The 20,821-nt window shown below is 38.1% G+C and overlaps 1 protein-coding gene across 1 annotated transcript in view; it reads right to left on the bottom strand.

Annotated features, from left to right (window-relative positions):
• The window catches only part of LOC137271937 (multiple epidermal growth factor-like domains protein 10), a 64,308-nt gene that overhangs the window by 32,545 nt on the left and 10,942 nt on the right, over positions 1-20,821 (bottom strand). The window lies entirely within an intron of this gene.

Here is a 20,821-nt window from a genome sequence, read left to right as displayed (position 1 = left end):
TAAAGTGCATCCACAGTAAGGTGCAACAACAGTAAGGTCCTACTACAGTAAGGTACAGCTACAGTAAGGTGCAACTACAGTGAGGTACAACTACAGTAAGGTGCAACTACAGTAACGTACAACTACAGTAAAGTGCATCTACAGTAAGGTACAACTACAGTAAGGTACAACTACAGTAAGGTGCAACTACAGTAAGGTACAACTACAGTAAGGTGCAACTACAGTAAGGTACAACTACAGTAAGGTACAACTACAGTAAGATGCAACTACTGTAAGGTGCAACTACAGTAAGGTGCAACTGCAGAAAGGTACAACTACAGTAAGGTACAAGTACAGTGAGGTGCAACTACAGTAAGGTACAACTACAGTAAGGTACAACTACAGTAAGATGCAACTACTGTAAGGTGCAACTACAGTAAGGTGCAACTGCAGAAAGGTACAACTACAGTAAGGTACAAGTACAGTGAGGTGCAACTACAGTACGGTACAACTACAGTAAGGTGCAACTACAGTAAGGTGCAACTACAGTAAGAAAACTAACACGGAGCTTATCAGAAAAAACAAATAACCCCCACGGAGTAGCACGTACGTGTATTCACCATGGATATTACAGCTTAGTACGTAATTGTGACGCCTCAAAGATCAGATACTATGTATTACCATACTTATGCATAAAAAGACAGAGTGCAATTGTGAACCCGTGTAAATCCTGTTTTAGCTATTAGTGTCTCAATGCGAGTTGTAAATGTATCTGGTTTTCAATGTAAAACGTGCAGACAAGTACGGTGCAATGGTAATTTCGTGATAAAATGTATATGACAAATGTTTCACGACAAAGTCATATAATTTACCATCAAATAGTAATTTGCAAAATGGTGACCATATCCCGCTCCACTAGTATGGCACCCGCCACACAATACTCAGGTCCATGGACACAACACGGGGACATAATCATGGTATAAGGCAAGTTTGGAAACTTGCCTTATTGGACAACATATAGGTCACTGAAGTTTCCAATTTGGAAATATCCTCCACATCTCCAAGAGCTCGAAGCGTTAGCCACAAACTCCTAACAAAATCCAAAATTAATCGATGAATTATCTCAGACGTAAAGCCGTTAACAATATTGGCCACTTGAAGTGAACAATGTTGAGGAAAGTTATCGACAGTTCTGGAAGACACTATCTTCGAAAGGGAAACATAATTAAATCAGAGACAGACACTTTAGGATATTGCATGATCATCTTCGATATCTCGACATTTCGCGCCTGCCATTTAGAAGCAATGAAAAACCATGAAACGTTTTTGAATTGTCAAATGTGCAATGACACAAAGAAATTTTGTAAATAACAATTCAGCAGATACATCACAGTCAGACACGCCTCTTATACATGCAACGTCCTCTAGTGACATGTTATCAATATGTCAACGTAAATATAATAGATCAAATTTGCATGCTCCGATTGAAAACGTTATCTAATCAAACAGTAATTACGTGAAAACTCGCATGTATCGATACGTGTTTATAGTATGGTATGACGTTAACATATGCCGTTATGAAAAATGCTTAGACGTGAAAGCATGACGTTTTGTCATCAGGAAAGGTTGTTCAACTTGACCTTCCTAAAACATATGCATGTCACATTCCAAAACTTTTATGTACACATGTAAAACCAAGAACGTGTATACAGTGATTAGTTATATTCTAAAATAAACTAGGTTTGCAAAATGAAAGAAGTCATAACACAACAATTACAGCAGTAATACACAATAACGATTTAGGTTAATATCTATTCCCTGTAGAAAGTCAGTCGCTTTGTAGAAATACGAAACCTTTTCCAAATACTACTCGTCGCTCAGCTAGAAATAATCCTACCTATCACCTATACCACACGTGACATATTAAGAGAGAGTCAAGGAGGTGAATTATGCCAAGGTATCAGCAGCGTCATTCAATCTCCCACTCTGAATATTGTTATTAATTCTTCTTATCTCCAACCAGTTTTACAAGTGACAACAAATAATGATCGTTTGTTAAACAAGATTTTCATTCGTATGTCTAAAATTATCAGACAAATCATCAGAGTTTCACGTGACAGTTCAAAAATATAAGTTTTTCTTGCAATTATTACATTTTGTGTTAGTGAGCAATTCAACGAGAAGGAACGTCAAATGCCAAATGATTCCTTTCTCTTTGAAGATTTGTTTCCCATCCTTCAGTGACTATTCGGAATGCGTATCATTGCAGCGAATTTAGCAGAAGGTGGGTCTGCAAACAGTGAAAGCCAACGGTATGGACAAGAGAGTACAGTTCTGGATATTGCTTTGGAATATTTGGCCAAACGAATACAGACTCTGCTAAATCACAAATCACACAAAGAATGCATGTTCCTTAAAGGTCACATATACTCTAATAGGGTATAAACGCAAAATCACTTGCTGACATCGTTATAAATAAAAACCCCGTCATCAAAAATGCTCATTTCGATCTTTAATTACCATAAATCGACCTTTTTGTCAACAGTGCACAATTCTCAGCCGCAAACGAAATTTCAACCAATCAGAGCGGCGCGTCTCCGTGACGTAATAGTGGGTATAGAAATGAGGGTCTGTGCAGTATTCATCTACATTTCATTCATGCAACGGTACAAGAATCTGTACCGAAACGTCGCTATAACGCAATAAAGAAGTTGTTATCCATACAAGTTATCCTATTTGTACACCTCAACTTCTAAAATGCCACTCAAACAAGTTACATTTCAGGGGTTAAACTATTTCGTTTACAGGTTTGTACAAATCTAAAAACGCGAAATCTGTTCAGAAAAATGAAAGCTATATGTTCTCACAATCTACTATCATTTAGTTTGTCTCCTGCTTTGCCTAGTTTTGGAGTTACAACCCTTGTTTTCATAGACGATACTGTCAAAAATACTTGGCGTCGCTAGGTTGTAATCCGTGTTGGGTGGTATAAACCTACATGTTATTTGTTATCATTCACTTGATGCTCAGTTAATGAATTTATAACAGGGATAATTAGTGGTAACGCCGCTTACATTACCCGACAAAGGCCCCCATTTGGCATTTCTTTTGTCTGGATCGATCAAAGGATTAACCGATAACACGCTTAATGATTAATTAGTTTTATGGGGATTTAAATGGGGGATTTGTCAAAAGGTAGTGTTTATGTATGTACATTTACTAATCTATACTGAATACACTTTGTCGTGTCTGTGTCTATGTAAAACAACACCCTTCTTTCAAAGGATTTACCGCCAATACGTTCATTGATTGCTCATTATTGGCTAACTAAATAACTTTTCAAAAAGAATGGCGCACATTATGCAATTAGTTGCCAGGTGTGCTATCTTGGGTAACCAGTGAAACTATACAGCAATGTGAAAAACCTGAAACGATACAACACGTTTTCGTATATTAGACTCTTAAAAGACACATCACTTGGGATATCTGCAGATGAATTATATATCACTTGTTTTTGTGGATATTGATGAATACATTCCTCGAAGAAGGTAATAGCCTGACATTGCTCCTATAACTTTAATTTTAATATGTGCATTTTTGTTTTTAATAAGTTGTCGTAGATTTCAACAGAATCATTGTTTTCGTCGTTAAGTGTAATGATGCAGACGACATACGCTAGGGCGTGCGTGCGAATTATGATTCATATAGCAAAACTATGAAATGTTTACATATTACATTCCTGTTATACAGTCGCAGATCGCTTCTTTTTATTAAGTTTCAAAATGCATACAAGTATGACTATAAAGTAATTAGGATTATGAGACCAAGTATAAAAACGTATATTGACAAATGTCTACATACTGGTGAGTGAACGTTACAAACCATGTAAATCAGTAAGTGAAGAAATTTATCGCGCAGTATTTTCACTTCGACCCCGACCTCGCATAGGTTATGTTACAGGTTGTGTCATGCAAATTCCTTTTGGTAATGATTCAAATACATATTTATGTAGTTTTGATTTTCTAACGTGATGAGAACAAACCATACATAATCTCATTAATTCAAATCGATTTGACTTCACGATTTTCAAAATGGCGGCGCCCTGTCTTGGGATGAATGGCATTTAAGTTTGTTTTCATTGACTTACAAAAGGACAATTACTTTCTACTGGTAGTAAAATATGTATTTTATTGATGGACAATAGGATTTTGCATGACATTTCTTATAACATAGCAATTTCACTCTTGGAAGTGAGGTGGATGTCAATATAACATTGCTTGCAATCTAAATGTCACTTCGACCCCCACCTTGCTTCCTTGGAAGAAGTCCTTATGTTAAAGGTTGTGTCATGTCATCCTTTTGGTCATGATTCAAATGCATATTTAACTATCAGTAAAAAGTAGTTTTGGTTTTCTTACTTGATGAGAACAAATCATAATCTCAATAACTCTAACGGACCTCAGGATTTTCAAAAATGGTGGCGCCCTGTCTGCGGACGAATGCTATTTTAGTTTGTTTTCACCGACTTACAAAATTAAAATTACTCTCTACTGGTAGTATGTATTAAAAATATGTATTAATTAAAATATGTATTTTATTGATTGACATTAGGATGTTACATGACATTGCTTATAACCTAACAAATTCACTCTTGGAATCGGTCAATATAAGGGGTCAATATAAGATTACTTACGATGATATTTTCACTTCGACCACAACCTCGTTTCCGAGGAAGAAAGCGTTATATCCATGCAAAATCATTTTGGTCAGCAATGTGTAGTAAGCAGTCTTAATTTTATAAACTCGATGAAACTTAAACTCCATTTTCTATCCCGGAAGCGTGGTAGGGGGCGAACCATCCGATTTAGTATACACCACAGGCTTTCACAAAGCTCACATCGCACACACTAACAACCCATTTTAGCACAAACTACGGTGGAAATCTGTGCATAGTGACACCATCACCCGACCCCAAGGAACAATTGACGGCAACATAACAATTCGGCATGTCTTTGGTGACGTCGAGAAATCAGCAAAATGACGAGGTTCCTACACATTTTCTATACATTCAACTGGAAACCGTTCCTTCTATGACGTCACTGTAGGGCTCTGGCGACAGAGTTACGTAACCTGTCTGCGGTTTCGTTTGCGGGCGAGAGAGAAGCAGACGGCTTTTTAGCAACTTTTAAGCGCTTGGTATTAATTAACCACAAGTTGTTGTTTTTTTTTTAAAAAAATGGTGTTTCGTTTATGACTAACCAAAAGTCTTTCATATGCAGTGATACAAAGAGTACCAAAAAATTGAGTTTAGTGGTCCTTTAAATTGCAAGTTGTTAACACGAACAATGATGCCTTAAGTATAAGTATCATTCTAAGACAAATAGTGATTTCAAGTGACCAACGATTTCCTGTTTCCTTTCAGGTTAGAATTTTGGAACATATTGAGGAATATAGGTTTGGCAACTCAGGATATAAATTCAACAAGTTATGAAAGCTAAGACGCCTCGTACGGCTAACCACAGATGGCGTCTTCGATCGTGACAACAACCTTCTTCAGGTAAGATTCGGAACAAAATACCGGCAGCATTCGCCAACCAGTTCGGTCTTTCAGCCTAATGGTAATGGGTGATGTCCATGCATCTCACAAAAAGGACCAAAAGAGAATGGGAACCTGTTGAATTTCTTCCCGAAATTTAATCAGTGCTGGATGTTGTGATTGGTTGAATGTACAAAATGCAATTTTAAGATGAGACAGAAGAGGAATGTACCCATTCTGTCCCCACTAGTATCATTCAATGTTTGGCTGTCCTATATGAACAGGGTGCAGTTATCTCCATTGACATCGCCTCAGATAACATAATCATTATTACTTTAGGTGGTAATAGGTTTACCGAGGATGAATCTGAAAGAACAATCGCCAGTACCTGAAGTCTATAAACACTGTACAGGTCCAGTCTGGTTTGTACTGAATTCTTTTGATTATATAGCTCAATAACAAGTGCAAGTGTTTGTAGCTCTTAGCGAATATTTGTGGAACAGAGATTATGCATGTATTGCTTGGTCCCGCAACTTCATTCCTTGACAAGTATTAAGAATTGTGCATATATATAGTCATATATCTATATTAAATGTTTCAGGAAATTTGTCATGAAACGAAAGCTAATGTCATCTGAAGCGTACTGAAGGAATGTGAATTGCTGGACTTAGTCATTGATAACATCCATTTTAATATATTTGAGAGGTAAACCACTGAGACAATTACTTGTCATCCCAATGAGATTTGCTCTATTTGCTCCAAACATGGAGAGGGAGCAAATGTCATATCTCTCTCTCTCTCTCTCTCTCTCTCTCTCTATATATATATATATATATATATATATATTTGCATATATATATATATATATATCGTGCTGATAGGCGGCCCATATTTGATATAACTGTTATGTAGAAACTGTGTATGCTTTTGTTCGTTACTAATTACTTTGTGCTAATTCTGTTTTTTATTACAATCACAATAATAATCGAAAAATTGTTCCAAAAGCTTTATTGTCGTCAAATCTAACACATCAAATACATGTAATCAGATTATTGCCATTCCTACACGTAAAAATGTTTTTGGTAAATATACTGAAGATATTACCGTACAGCAATGCACATCTAGAGTGGAGAGGACAGTTCATAATCTAGTTGTTTTACTGTCCCTCATCGACAGGTTTTTGTAATATTTATATATTCCATTTCTATGTCATATATTATCGTCACGATATGGTTGAAATATTGCCGATGTGACGTTAAATATTAACTCACTCACTCAAGAGTGTCGTATCGCGTTGACCTGTGCCGTAATGTCTTGACCTGAGTTTCTGACAGAGTGACGGGATAACCGATGACCTTTATGAAACTGGTTCTGATACAGAATAATGTCTTTACAACATATGTGCATTAATTATTTAAATTTCCGAAAACCACAAGCACTGTGTGTCATCAGTCATTCCTATTAAGATCAGATGGTGTACTCTCGTAAGCGAAATGAAGTAGTTGCAATAAATTCATTATCTCAGTGACCAAGTTCAGACAACGTTGGAGTTGGAGTTGCAAATTCGGTTAGATCTGGTTTTAGATCAATTGAACAGGGACCCTTGTTGACCAAATCGACCTGGGTAGAAAGTTAACATTTTAGTCTGGGACATTCCTGCTTCATAGGCAGCCACAGACTTTAAACATGAAGCGTAATGGCCACTGCATACTGACGCCTGCCAGTTTCCCGCATACTAACAGCCGTTGACGTAGCCGCCGTAGCTTACATACATAAACACCTTCATGATGAGCAATACACCTTTATGGAATCAGGTAACTGAATAATAAGCATTAAAAGTAATGTTGGCAGAAATAACGTCTAGAGAGGTAACTCGGCTTCCCAAAGAGTGTGAATATTAGTAATGAAACTTTTTCATGTTTGAAACACATCTGAGTTCAGATGCTGCAAACCATAGGTTATGATTTGGTGTTCAGTATTACAGACAAACTCCACTGAGCAGGATTTACAAATCATGTAAACGTCTTCTGTACACACATAGGTAGGTGAATATCATTATCGAAAATATTTCATGACTACACCACCAAATCAGTGATAGTCATATAGTCATATCGGCCGTATTTCAGCCATATAGTGACTTAAAAAATATTAGCTTATAATGCAGTTATATCATATAAACCTGCAAACTAATAAAACCAACAGGAATGTCACAGCATCAAAAATCAAAACTAGAATCTCTCTCTAAAAATTTTTTCAATTCCATCCAACGATGAGAATGGTACTTTTTAGTGATGGAACAAAAGAACATTCCTGATATGTGATCAGTTATATGGTGACTGTGATGTTACGTGACACAAGCCAAGGCAATCAGTCGATAGGTTCTGGGTTAAACTCACCCATTAAATGTAGTACCCAACACTCTGTCACCACCGTCCACAGTAGCAGTATCCTCACATCCGCCATGTTGGACAAGGAAGCCATATACCCGGGAGTGATTCATACAAGTCTGTTCCTACATAGGGAGAATTACTATGTTTTGACATTTCTTTCAGATCATCATGAATTCAACACTATACTTTAGTACTGTAATACATTGTTACCGGAGTACAACAAGAAATTTTCATAGGAGAGAGGTCGTTCGATGAATCCGATATGTTGGTACACAATAAGACCATCACAGTGGTTGAAACTGCCGTGTGCCGTCTAAAGAGAACAGCTGATTCCAATACCAATACAAATTAAGATGAACATATGTAATATCCTTAGTGAGTGGGTGAGTTATAATTTAACGTCACATCGGCAACATATCTGGGCCGTCACATATTCTTGATTTTGCGATGTCATGCCGTTCCCACATGGCAAATTTTATCCCGTGAACAGTTCTAACCAAATTTCAGCAACAATGTGCAAATTGTATAACGAGAGATATCAAGCTGGTGGTCTTGAGCAAAAATTTGTTTCAATCGCCGTACCGGCACATGTTCATTTTGACGTGTTAGTTTTCTAATTGTGTCCCTGACAAGCCTTTGATCAAAACTATCCAGTTTTAGTTTCCTACCAATTTTTGAGATGGTCCCTGGAGTGTCCGTTGACGAGGCATGGATACTTCGACTCAACACGCCCTTTGAGAGATCCAAGGCATGTTGGGTCTGTTTGAAATACTTTTCAGGAGCTACAGAAGATTGCTCCTTTCACTTTCTCGTTTGAAATAATTATAGATTTTTCTAATAATTGCTGTTGCGTCAGCCGAAAAATTGGATGTGGACATCTCTCTATGTGTAGACGCGTGTGCACGCGTCACGTAACGTGATCTGGCGAGCATAATGTAAGGATTTGACATGGGACCTGCCTATTTGCTTGACCGGGTAGCTGTTCCGGTAAGTAGCTCAACACTCTTGACATGTGAGGTGTTGTTGTGAATTGAAATAATGACAGCTTTTATAGACAACTTTCCTTTTATCGAGTGATAAATTACGACAATTAAAATCCGCGATGGTAGAAGCCTTATACCAAATTAGAAACGGATAGCAATTACAGTTTTAAAGTAAAGTTACCAAACACCGTACTGAAACATTTTCTGCCAGACTATACATTACAGTATCCTATATCCTATTATTATACAAGCAAGACGAATGATAGTCTAAATCACTTACTTTGTATACCCGTCCGACAAGTGTGGGTTCGATGAGCCTCAACCAAAACTTACTAAAATCTGTTTTTACCGAGAAAGAGTAATTCCACATATAACGTACGTTGTGGTAATGGCCTGTTGCTTCAACTTCCTTGTTGATAGGGGTGGATTCATCCAGAACGGTGGCTAAATTCATTGCAAAAACGCAATGCTTTTCACTAGAACGATATTGTGAGACATGATAACGTATTGTTCAAAATTATGTTTAATAAACAGAGATAAGAGGAAGCTATTTGAAGGTAAACGTCAGGAAATGTTAACAGTTAAACTCTATAAATACTTTGCTCGTTTGGGGAATCACCCCAAATGGCAAGATGAGCTTAACAGCGATACGCCTGCTATTAAAAGCGAAGACAATATGCATCCGTCGTGCTAGAGGCAACCATAAGTCGTATATATCGTGCTTATGTGAAAAGAGAAGAATATTCAATTATATGCATACTAAAAAGCCTCAGTGCAGTAACTGACACATCCAGGGCATTGGATATTTTGAAGCTGAATGAAACATCAACAAATGATGACGTTAAATGCGATGTGCATAGAAGCACATGGGTGGTATCAGCGTTGTATTTAGAACTATGCAAAACCTCAGAGAGACAGAAAACTCGCCTAAAGACGGTATGGCAAGAGATAAGGCTTCAGTATGACTGCTATATTCCTCTAGCCCAAGCCTTTGGTGTTAACATTTCTCAACGTCTGTGATACATTTTCACTGGCGTCGTGCGAGCCTTACTCAATTTTTTTCTCTTATTCATCAGGATCACAACTATCATGGACCTTTTAAGGAGATTTCCAGCCTTGACGAACTGGTGACAAAAGTTAATTACGTCAGATGAATTTGCTTGCTTTTTCCTTTTGTCATTAAAGAACATTAAAGATCATGACACATTCAGTGTTTACAACAACGATTGGCATACACAATTAATAGCCATTCAAAGTAACGTTAGAAACTTTCTGAATATACATTAATTTTGCAATTCGCCTGAAAATCATATTTCTCATGACGTTCTGTGGTCTTTTCTGTCAATTCCAGGTTTCAGCGTTTGTGTGATGTTGGCATTACCTCAGTAAATAAAGTCATATACTTTTCATCTTTTCATCTGTATGGTTTGTGCATCTCTGCCATCAACACCCTAACTGTTCATTGTGCAAACTGTGCTCAGTGTTTTAGCAGTGAGTGAGTAAGTTCATACTTAACGTCACATCGGCAATATTTCAGCCATATCGTGACTTCAGTACTAGCTTTTTTTGTCAATGAAGCAAACCACGGAAGCGCTATTACACTATTAACAATATTTGCACAAAGAACAATCATTATGTAATCTAGCCATTAAACACTCACCAACTATAAACTGAATCCAGCAAGCCGGCATGAGCACGAAGACAGTTGATATCCAAACAACCGCCATGTTAGACAACCAAGAAGTTATATGCACTTACCTGCACCTGCAACAAGGTACATCTAATGTTGCTCTGTAAGCAGGTTTTGCTTACATAGACTGTAAATCTTGTCACCGGGTCCTACGAACCACACTAGTCACGGTTTTTCCCTCTCACGTAATTGTCCACCTTCAGCACCGTTCTCTGGCTGTATAATCGCATACTTTGTATCCTGTATACGTAGTCCTATCTTTGTAGCTTTCATTTTCCCGCATTGGTGGCATTACCAGGCACTTGTATATGTCGTTCATGTGTGTTTACTGTTATATGTGCCACCTCAATACTTATACACAACGTATTGTTAATGTTTAGTGGTACGTGTAAATAGCTTATGTTATGTCATCCTTCTTTCACTGTTCGGGTATTCATGGTACAGTATTGTACGTGCTTTTTTTTACCTCTGCGCTCAACCACAGGCGTCATAAATGAACGCTTCACATTCACAAAAACAACATCAACTGTCAACAACCTGACTGTTCCACCAAGGTCAGCTCTACGCATCGTAAGACATCCTACTCCATTTGCTGGACTGCTACAACCACGATCAACAGTAAATATCGTAAGACATCCTACTCCATTTGCTAGTCTTCTGTCACCAAGATAACCCCAAACATCGTAATACATCCTGGTCCATAGTCTATATATATATTCTCCCTCATCTCCTATTGGTACCCAAACTTTGTCATCACCATCCCCTGTTATACGCATCAATCTAAGTAATTAGGTCTTACATCTGCACATGCAATCCAATCTCCTTAAATATCCAACTATTGAACACACGAGTCTTCGCCCGATCCCTCGAAGTGAAATATTCTCCATAAATGAATTCCCGCTGTGAATGACAGAAGAAAACGTACTTTACCGATTTGTCGATAATTGCTGCAGACAACGTCGCCTCGTGAAGAAACAGTTAAACACTTACAACAATACAAAATATTGGTGGACGCAAAAAATGATGTCAGGCACCTAAATGGTAGTGCTTTCAGGTAGTGATACGCTTGGGTTATGGGGCCACAATACACGGAAGAATATCAAACTAACACCGATCTCAGCCTATAATCACAGGCGTCAAAGAAACAATAAAAAGCAGTATCACTGAACGGCAAGGCATAAAACAAAAAGCAACAGTCCTCCTTTTAATTCACCCACCGTCATTTGAATCTTCGGTTTAACTTCGCCTGTCCAGAAAGAAACCCAATGTTACCTACGTCAACCCACGTGCCACAAGTTGGGATCACATCTACGTGGAATTAATTCTTACACATTGGAGCTTTTTCTGTATTATCTGCTATACCGCCACACAAACACTTGCCCCTTCAACAAACAAATACACATCATCAGACTAAAGAAAGGCATATAACAAACGAACCTCCCAGAACTAGTTACTGTCTCACCGGAGTGACATACGCTAACTGAACACTCAACTCCACCACAAGCTCCATAAGCGTTCTTCCTAAAGAATTCCGGTGATCTAACCAATGTAATACGACAATGTAGAGCTTTAACAAATAAACAGAGAAAAAGGTTATCAGGAAGAACACGTACACACTTCCTCGTGATAAATAGAGATTACACAGCTTGTGCGTGTGGGATATGGCATATATTCCAACGAGATATTGAAACGTTTTGATATATTCAGGAGCGAGAATTGACACATACAGTGTGGTTCAAAATTATTGAGAATAGCTAAAGCATTTCATATTATTAAACGAGAACAAATCAGATAAAATTGAATGTATTGTGAAGTGAACTGACGTTTTCATGTTGTGTAGGTAACAATTTAATATTTTATCAAGTCTCCTTGAGCTTCACGGCACAGTCTAAGACGGGTAGGCATACTTCCTATCAGAGAGGTTAGTGTCTCGTGAGTTATGCTGTCCCAGTATCGGACCACTTCTCTCTTCATGTCTTCAATTTTTGTCAACCCCTTTTGATTCACACATTCCTTCATCATCCCCCAAATGTTCTCAATGGGATTTAAGTCAGGACTATATGCAGGAAATGGTAATGCAGTCACATTTTTCTCCTGAAACCACTGCTTGGCATGTTTTGCGGTGTGTTTAGGATCATTATCTTGCTGCAAAATCCAGTCATTTCCATAAAACACATGTGCACTTGGAAGGAGAAAATTATATAATATGTTAGTGTAGCGTTGACTTGTCAGATTTCCCTCAAACACACACAGCGGGGTCGTTCCTAATAAGGATATTCCTCCCCATACATGAAACTTTGGGCTGTATTTAGGTCGTCGATACAACGGTGCTGACGCAGACTTTGTCCATATTTTCACATTATTGGGATATACCCATATTGAGCTTTCATCAGTAAAAATCACATTTTCCCAGTCAAAGTTTTCATGTGCCAAACACCACTCAACACACCTGTCTTTATGTTCTTGTTTCATGAGAGAAGGAATTCCAGTCTTTTTCTCCCATCCAAGATCAATCAAATTTCTTCTAACTGTAGATTTTGATACAACTGTTGATCCCCTTTCTATCATTTCATACCTGATGTTGGAGATGCTTGCCCTTTGCTTTTTAGACGCTAAAATTCCCAGCCGGACGCGATCTGAGAAGTCCAATTTTCTGGGTCTCCCTGCTCCTTTCTGGTGCCCAAAATCCTTTCCCTCTTTAAAATTCTTCCTAATCCTATATACAGTAGAAAGAGGAGTTCCTGTTCTCTCTGCCAATGTATATTTACATCATCAATTCCTTGATTACACAACTCAGAAATCAACCTTCTTTTATCTTCAGCAGACATTGTTGACAGTGCTGAGGAAAATGACGTCTGCTACAAATTCAGGGGAGGTAACTCTAATTGTACTATACTCAGTAGGCCAAGATGAGTTACCTCCCTTATACCATTACTTAGTTTTAAGTATCAGTGAATCAGTTCATGTGTTAGGATAGCTCAAAGTAAGAAGAAAAATTCTCAATAATTATGAACCAGACTATATATTACACACGGGACAGGAAACAGTGTATTCAAACAGGAAACATTCTCACAAGTTATTGTTATAATGATTGCGAGAACTCCTTACAATACAATTAATGACAGTGAAGCACGCGACCTTTGTCGGTGTTTGTGTGGAAGCACTAGAGAATTTCGTAGCAAATGATAAACCATATACAAAAATGCTTTTGTTTGTCATTACCAAACGAAAAGCAAGAATTTTTTTACTTCGCCTTATTAGGTAATTGATAGACAACGTCGAAGAACACGGTGCTTACTTCAGTTATGTGACAGTCTTTCTTCATTGATATGGTGGCTGACTAAACAGCAACCGCATCGAGCATGACGCATTGAACTGAATATTTAGTATCTGAGAGAGGGGTACAGCTGAAACGAGACGCCTAGTGTAATCAAACAAAGTAGAACCCCATTAAACATATAGAGAAGAACGCTGTCAGAAAAAACAACTACATCAATAACTCCTAGTTATTAGTAAGTTAAGTATATATTTTAAGCTGTACATGAAATGATGCATGGTACACCATAATGTGATTTTTTCCCACTTTTTGGTTACATTTCCAACCACTTTATAGCAATACATACAGATGATATATATGTGCATATAGAGGATTGTGTCTCCTTTAGATATACTAAAGATGCTATATACAAGGACATCGTAAATGTACAGAAGGTTATGACTGATGTAAATATTATATATGCATTACACCAGGTTACTAAAAGTATATATAGAGAACAACGCCATAGATGTACACAGGATTGTCATTCATGTCAAAGACTTTATACAGGGCTACTACAAGCGTATGTAGAGACAAACATATATAGAGAGGCGACAAAGGACGCCATAGTTGTTAACAGGATTGTGATCACATTAAATATCACATTGATCATTGCACAGGATTCTGAAAAGTATATGAAAAGACGATCAAAAGGCGTGAAACCTTGCTTGTTTACATTTTGAGAATCCTGTAAAATGTGTTGCCTGGTAATGTCTATATATTTGCTCTTGTAAAACTTCCTTGCAAGCAATTCTGAAAGGTTTCTCCCTATGCTTTTAGCATATTGACAGGTTTATAAAACACGTACAATGGTTGCAAGTGAGTCATCACATAAAGAACATGCTGGGGATTCAACGAATCCCATCTTAAATATAAACTTACTGGTACTCAACATATTATGACTGATTTTAAACTGAAACCATCTGAATTCACTACTTTGTGTACATTGTTTTGCCAGGAGATGAATATTCTCCCACTCTATATCAGTATATTCTTTCTACAAATGATCTTCCCGTTTCAACAGTGTTTTAAACTTTGTAAATGTTGGAGCTAATAAACTCAAATAAGAACTTGAGGTAGCCTTGTTTATTGGTCGTTACTGACATGTTGTAAGGTGGAATGGGTCTAGAACTGAATTCAGCACAAGGACTGGTGTTACATAAAAGGGATGACAATGATTTCCTGACGCCCTCATAAGTCAGAAAGTCTGTTTTGATTATTTTATCTATTTACTAAGTCATATATTTTTCGATTATCATCAATCTTACAAGCTTTCTTGCTATTGTTGTAGACAAATGGTTTCACTCCAAATTCTAAAAGCATTGTTATACCAAATGGATTTTGACATTATCTCTTCACCACTTCTGTTTTCAACATTGTCACAGCTATACAGGTCTGTTGACCATGAGGAGATTACCTCCTTCCAGGACCTGTTATGAATGTGGGAATAATGTTCCTCGTGATATAAATGGAATATTGCTCATGAATCTATGATATGTTCTGACTTGAACTTTGTGATGTCATTTGCTCTCACGGAATATCTAAAAGACCGAACACATGTCCCTGTGTCCTATGCATGTTATAGGTAATTGCCTGAAATGATGGTACTTGTGGTTACCTGCCTGATGCTAGAACAACGAGGATAAAGCAGGCGTGATCGTGTCGGAATTGGTATAAAGTGTCTAAGAGGGTGTCCGTATTTAGGTGCGTCTTGTTATTTCAGTTGCCTAATACTACAAATCTGCAAAATACGTGAAGACAATTGCAACATTCGAATACCATTAGGGTGAAGACGACGTCAAACTAGCTTTGATCTCGCCATTGTGGACGACTGGGAACTAGTTGTGTTCCACTTCATTGAAATAATCGAAGCTCGGTCGAAGTGAAACAATCGATCACGTTTTCTCATAATCGAACACAGATCTTTCGATCTGTTATTTTAGTCTCTGAAGCAAGTGCCGACGGAGCTTATCTTATGTTGTCAGGGCCTGAAAACGTTTGTATTTCTTAGAATCCTCATGACTGAATATTTCTCCAGGAAGTTTATGTTCATGATATCAGTCGTCATCACTTTAAAGAAGCAAGTTATGTCATGCTATACGTATCTTCAATAACAAGCTGGATAGGAAAATGTGAGAAATGACACTGACCATTTTTCTTCGCATATTTTTTGTTGGTAATACAAAATCACTCGTATAATCCCTTACAGGGTATGCATGGCGGATTCGATTCAAAAGCAATTGTGAATGTTATGGTTTAACTTGCAAACTGAAAGCTGTCCTTGTCCACACACTATTTGACTTTACACGGCTACTGGTCGAGTGGGTTGGGGATAGGGAGTTGGGGAATGGGCTGGTGATGTCAGATAAACTCCATTCCTAAAGAGGTTTAGATCAAGACTCTTCATAATTGATCAGTCAGTCATAAACGTACTTTTCACCACAAAAGATGATTGTGCGAGTGGTCACAACAAGACTCTAGGAACACATGACCTTAAAGCAGAAGCACTCGTTAGAGGTACAATGCCATCCTGAGAACTGTTGACAAAGATGGTGCTGCAGTGTTGGTTCTACTGGATCTGAATAGTAACGTCTTTACTACTGATCATACCATTCTAATGTTCACACTTGCGACCATGGCGGGTATTAGATGTTGCCTGGTTTGAGTCCTAGATATCAAGCAGGCATCAATCGGTGATCTCCAGCACCAGGGATGTTGCTCACGGCGTACCCTAAGGATCGGTTCTTGGACCTCTGTTGTTTCATTTACCCATCTGCGTATTCCTTTTTTCAAAAGTATCCACGGTGTGGCTCCTCGGTACCTCGGGTGAACGTGAAACCAGGGATGCAAGTGACTCCGCATAAAATGGTTTATATTTTGATCTATGCATAAAATTGCAGAGTGACAAGAAATGTTACATAAGACTGTGTACCAAAATTGATGATTTCAATTTTCCAGTAGTCAGCTTTCGTTTCATGTCAAGCAATATTTCAACAGCTCCAGGTTTTGGTGTTTACATTCCCAACGTCTGAGTCACAATCGAGTCTGAGGCACAATTCAGTAACCCATGCTTGTCGTGGACTAACGGGATCAGGTGGTCAGACTCGCTGACTTGGTTGACAAAATGTCATGTCATCGGTTCCTAATTACACAGAAGCTGTTGATCACTGGATTGTCTGGTTCAGACTCGATTATTTACAGACTGCCGCCACATAACTGGAATATTGCTGAGTGAGGCGTTAAGCTAAACAACCACAGCTGACAAGGCCTTAGGAAAGCCTTCGGTGATAAAAGCTCTATGTAAAACCAGAACATCATATCTGTTTTTAGAACAGTGATTTTATTTAATTTTCCAAAACCATCATGTTCTACCAATTACTAATAAATGCACCGCATGACATGTAAATCACACGTGTGTATCTATTTAGCAGTAACTGCTTAATTATCTGAATACAATAAGGCTTAAAGAACGGTGACCATTTGTATTCAGATCAGGATATTCAAGTCAAATTCCGATTTACATTACATCATTATTACAGCTAGAAGACATGCACAGTCAAATCTTCAACTTGAAAATAAAAAATATATATACAATTTAAGCGTTGGTGAATGTACCACTGCATTATACTTTCAAACTAAGCAGCATAGTATTTAGTTCTGACTGACCTGCACAATGTTATCTGGTTATCTGTATGAAGCGCAAACATACATCCAATAACATTTGAGTGAAGTCATGGACTCAAACAAATAAAACAAAAGAGTACATCATGATCGTGACAGGATGAGATGATAAGCTGTTTTAAACATACCATCGAGGGTATAAAAGTTGAAATTCAATACAATAGCCTATGTAAAATACCGGTATCATCTCTGTTTAGCTCAATGCATATGCGACCAATCGAACTTAGCAAAGGCATGTCTGAAAATAAAAAACTAATTAAATATGATATGATACTTTCATCACCATAAGCATTTTTATGCATACATGTTCGTCTTATACAACCCAACAGGCACTGTAGTTACATACTCTATAGTGCATGTGCGATTATCTGTGTCAGTAATTTTGATGAATAAATTCGCCTCACAAAACGGAAATACGGAAAATCAGTTTACCTAATAGTAAGTAAAATCCTCATAATTCTTTAATGTGAAAAGTTAATAAACGTTTGGTAGTACACGTACAAGTAGAACCATTAAAACCTTAAGTGCATCACTCATGAAGTCAGCTAGGTTCCCCCTATCTGACTGTATTCACAGTTCATTTCAAGAGATGTGTGGGGAATGGTTTCATACATCTGTGCTCCGACAGATTCGGACACATCCCGTGATATTGCTGCTGGGACTTCTGAACTTGTGTTGGCAGACTCTATGGTGCAATATGTCTCTCCTGTCATGTTGGCGTCATGTGGAGATTCAGCATGGAGACTGAGGTATGTCGTAGTTTCAGGGCCAACGTCACCACTTCGAACATACGATGGGTTGTTTGATTCAGAGGTCTCGTTAGGTCGTCTGGAATGTACGGATATTCCAACCTTACGTGCTTAATACAGATCTGCATTATTTCAAGGTAAGTCATGTTCATATAGGGTGTGATTCTATGTTTGGATTAAAGGAGTATATTACTTTTCTCTATTGCTTATGTATTTCTTTGAAAAATATAACGTGACTATAACCACTCATTTACCTCTTTCGTCTCCAGCAGACAACAGAAGAGACGACAGCACCAACTACAAATGCAGCCGCCACAGCAATAGCCAAATGAACAGTGTTATATCCGGGGCCGCCTTGAGGAAGCCTTGTCTCTTTTGAACACATTAGAAGCAATATCACTTTTGCATTTTTTTCAACATAATAAATGTGCTTTCATGATTGATAGGTTGTAAATTGTTTATGTCATAGGTTAGATTACTGTGGGATATTTGAGTGTAACGCTCATATATATAGACTGAGATGCTCTTCGCCTCTACAGTCTCTTCACCTCTACAGTCTCTTCACCTCTACAGTCTCTTCACCTCTGCTCATTCCCATCAACTACCCGAGAAGGTCGGTGTAGATGCGTAGATCGATGATCATGCTGTTGATCACTGGAGTGTCTGGTCCAGACTCGATTGTTACAGAAAGCCGCCGTATAGCGGGAATATTGCTAAGTGCGACGTAAAGCTAAACTCACTCACACACTCACTCGTACACTCACTCACTCACAGAAACATAGAGTTGTTGACTGTCATGCTTCATAGACTTCATGTATCTATATTTGTACATCACAAACCTACATTTGTGAACTGATAAACCAAAAACAACCATCACCGTCCAATTGCTTGTACTCGAAAAACAGAGCAAGACTACTGTCAATGAAGCTACTGTAGTGTCAAAATATTTTAGTTAAAAACAAGCTTTGTTGTGTATGTATTGTTGTCCACAGTTTGGAGGGTGAAATCAATAGGAATCTTATTGATTCAAGTAAAGCACGTGAAAATGTGTAGATATATCTTGACTTGCCATTGATGTAGACACCACATCCTATTAGATTCCACCACCCTGGATGCACTTCATAACATGAACAATACAACATGTCATTTGGAATACAAAACTCACCTTCTTCCAGGCATAATGAAACAGGATTCATCGCCACCACTGTCAGTATTACTACCAATTCAATGATAGTCAAATAAACACAAATACTGGATCGACGCTTATAATATTTGAACCATTGCCATAATCATTAGCTCTCTGTGCCCTAAGTAGTGGGCGCCGCCATATAGCTGGAAAATTGCCGAGTGCGGCGTAAAAACCTAAAGCCACACACTCTCCAAGTAGTGACTCCTTTGATTATAACTCATGTCAAAGAGTGAGGGTGTCAAATACGAGAAATAGCTACCCCCTGCCTGTACTCATCAGGCGCACGTACACAGGGAAGTCAAGAGTATGTTGTGACACCAAAGGCTGGATCGGCTGATAAATTGATCGAAAGTTATGAGATGTGTATTATTGCAGTGTTGTGGATATATTTTGTTACTCTGAATCTGGTGGCTCTACTGGTGTCCTATATTTCTTGCTGTTATCGGTAAGTGAGTATATAACGGCAAAGACCCACACAATGACTCACCTAGCCACACCTACAGAAGTCCAAATGTTTTCAATTCGCTTGTCCGGACAGTAATTCTGAAGTTACAAACTTAGTTCAGCTTGGCGAGGAGCACAATTGGTGCTCATACAATCAAAGAAATTCCATTTATCGCACAGAAGCCATTTAATGAACCTACTAATCTGTATGACATGTCTCGCTGCCATCCTGGTCCACATTCTCTAGGACACACCGCTAACTGAATATCCTCACCTGTAACACCTGCCTCCCTGAAACCCTTGTCTACAGTCTCCAGGACTCACACCACTTCATCCATAAAACCGGAATAACTGATTCATGCAGTATGCCTGTCCTTGGGTATTACCATACTTTGCATGCTGTGCTGCAGGACGATATTCATAATGAATGCTGAACAGGATACTGGCCTGGGCCCGCTTGCACAGAGTAATCTTAGTTACAATCAATCTTAGGCCCCTACAATCAACTTTACAATTACCATACAATTGCCCTAATCCACTTGCACAAAGACGATCTTAAGACAGCATGGATTTAAGATCGCGATCTTAACTAAGATCGAACTCTTCAAAGTTGGACGTAGAAATTTATTAAACTCGACTCTTGTCTACAGTTGTCTTCAAGTGCGCATAGCATGCAGCTCAAATACAACGTGGAACTGGTTACTGCCCACAAATGAAATTCATAATAACGTTGAAGAAGGAAGCGACAACGAAGAAGGTAACATGTATAATCACTCGTGCCTCAGGGGTTATTGTTTAATTTTTCTACATTCTATTTTTTTATGCAATAAACATGTGATACTGCAACCACAGTAATATCATGTT

Source organism: Haliotis asinina, chromosome 2 (assembly GCF_037392515.1).
Source record: "Haliotis asinina isolate JCU_RB_2024 chromosome 2, JCU_Hal_asi_v2, whole genome shotgun sequence".
In the NCBI taxonomy this organism is placed as follows: domain Eukaryota; kingdom Metazoa; phylum Mollusca; class Gastropoda; order Lepetellida; family Haliotidae; genus Haliotis; species Haliotis asinina.
Note: the sequence above shows the minus strand (reverse complement) of the source record. Positions and strands in the feature narration are given on the sequence as shown.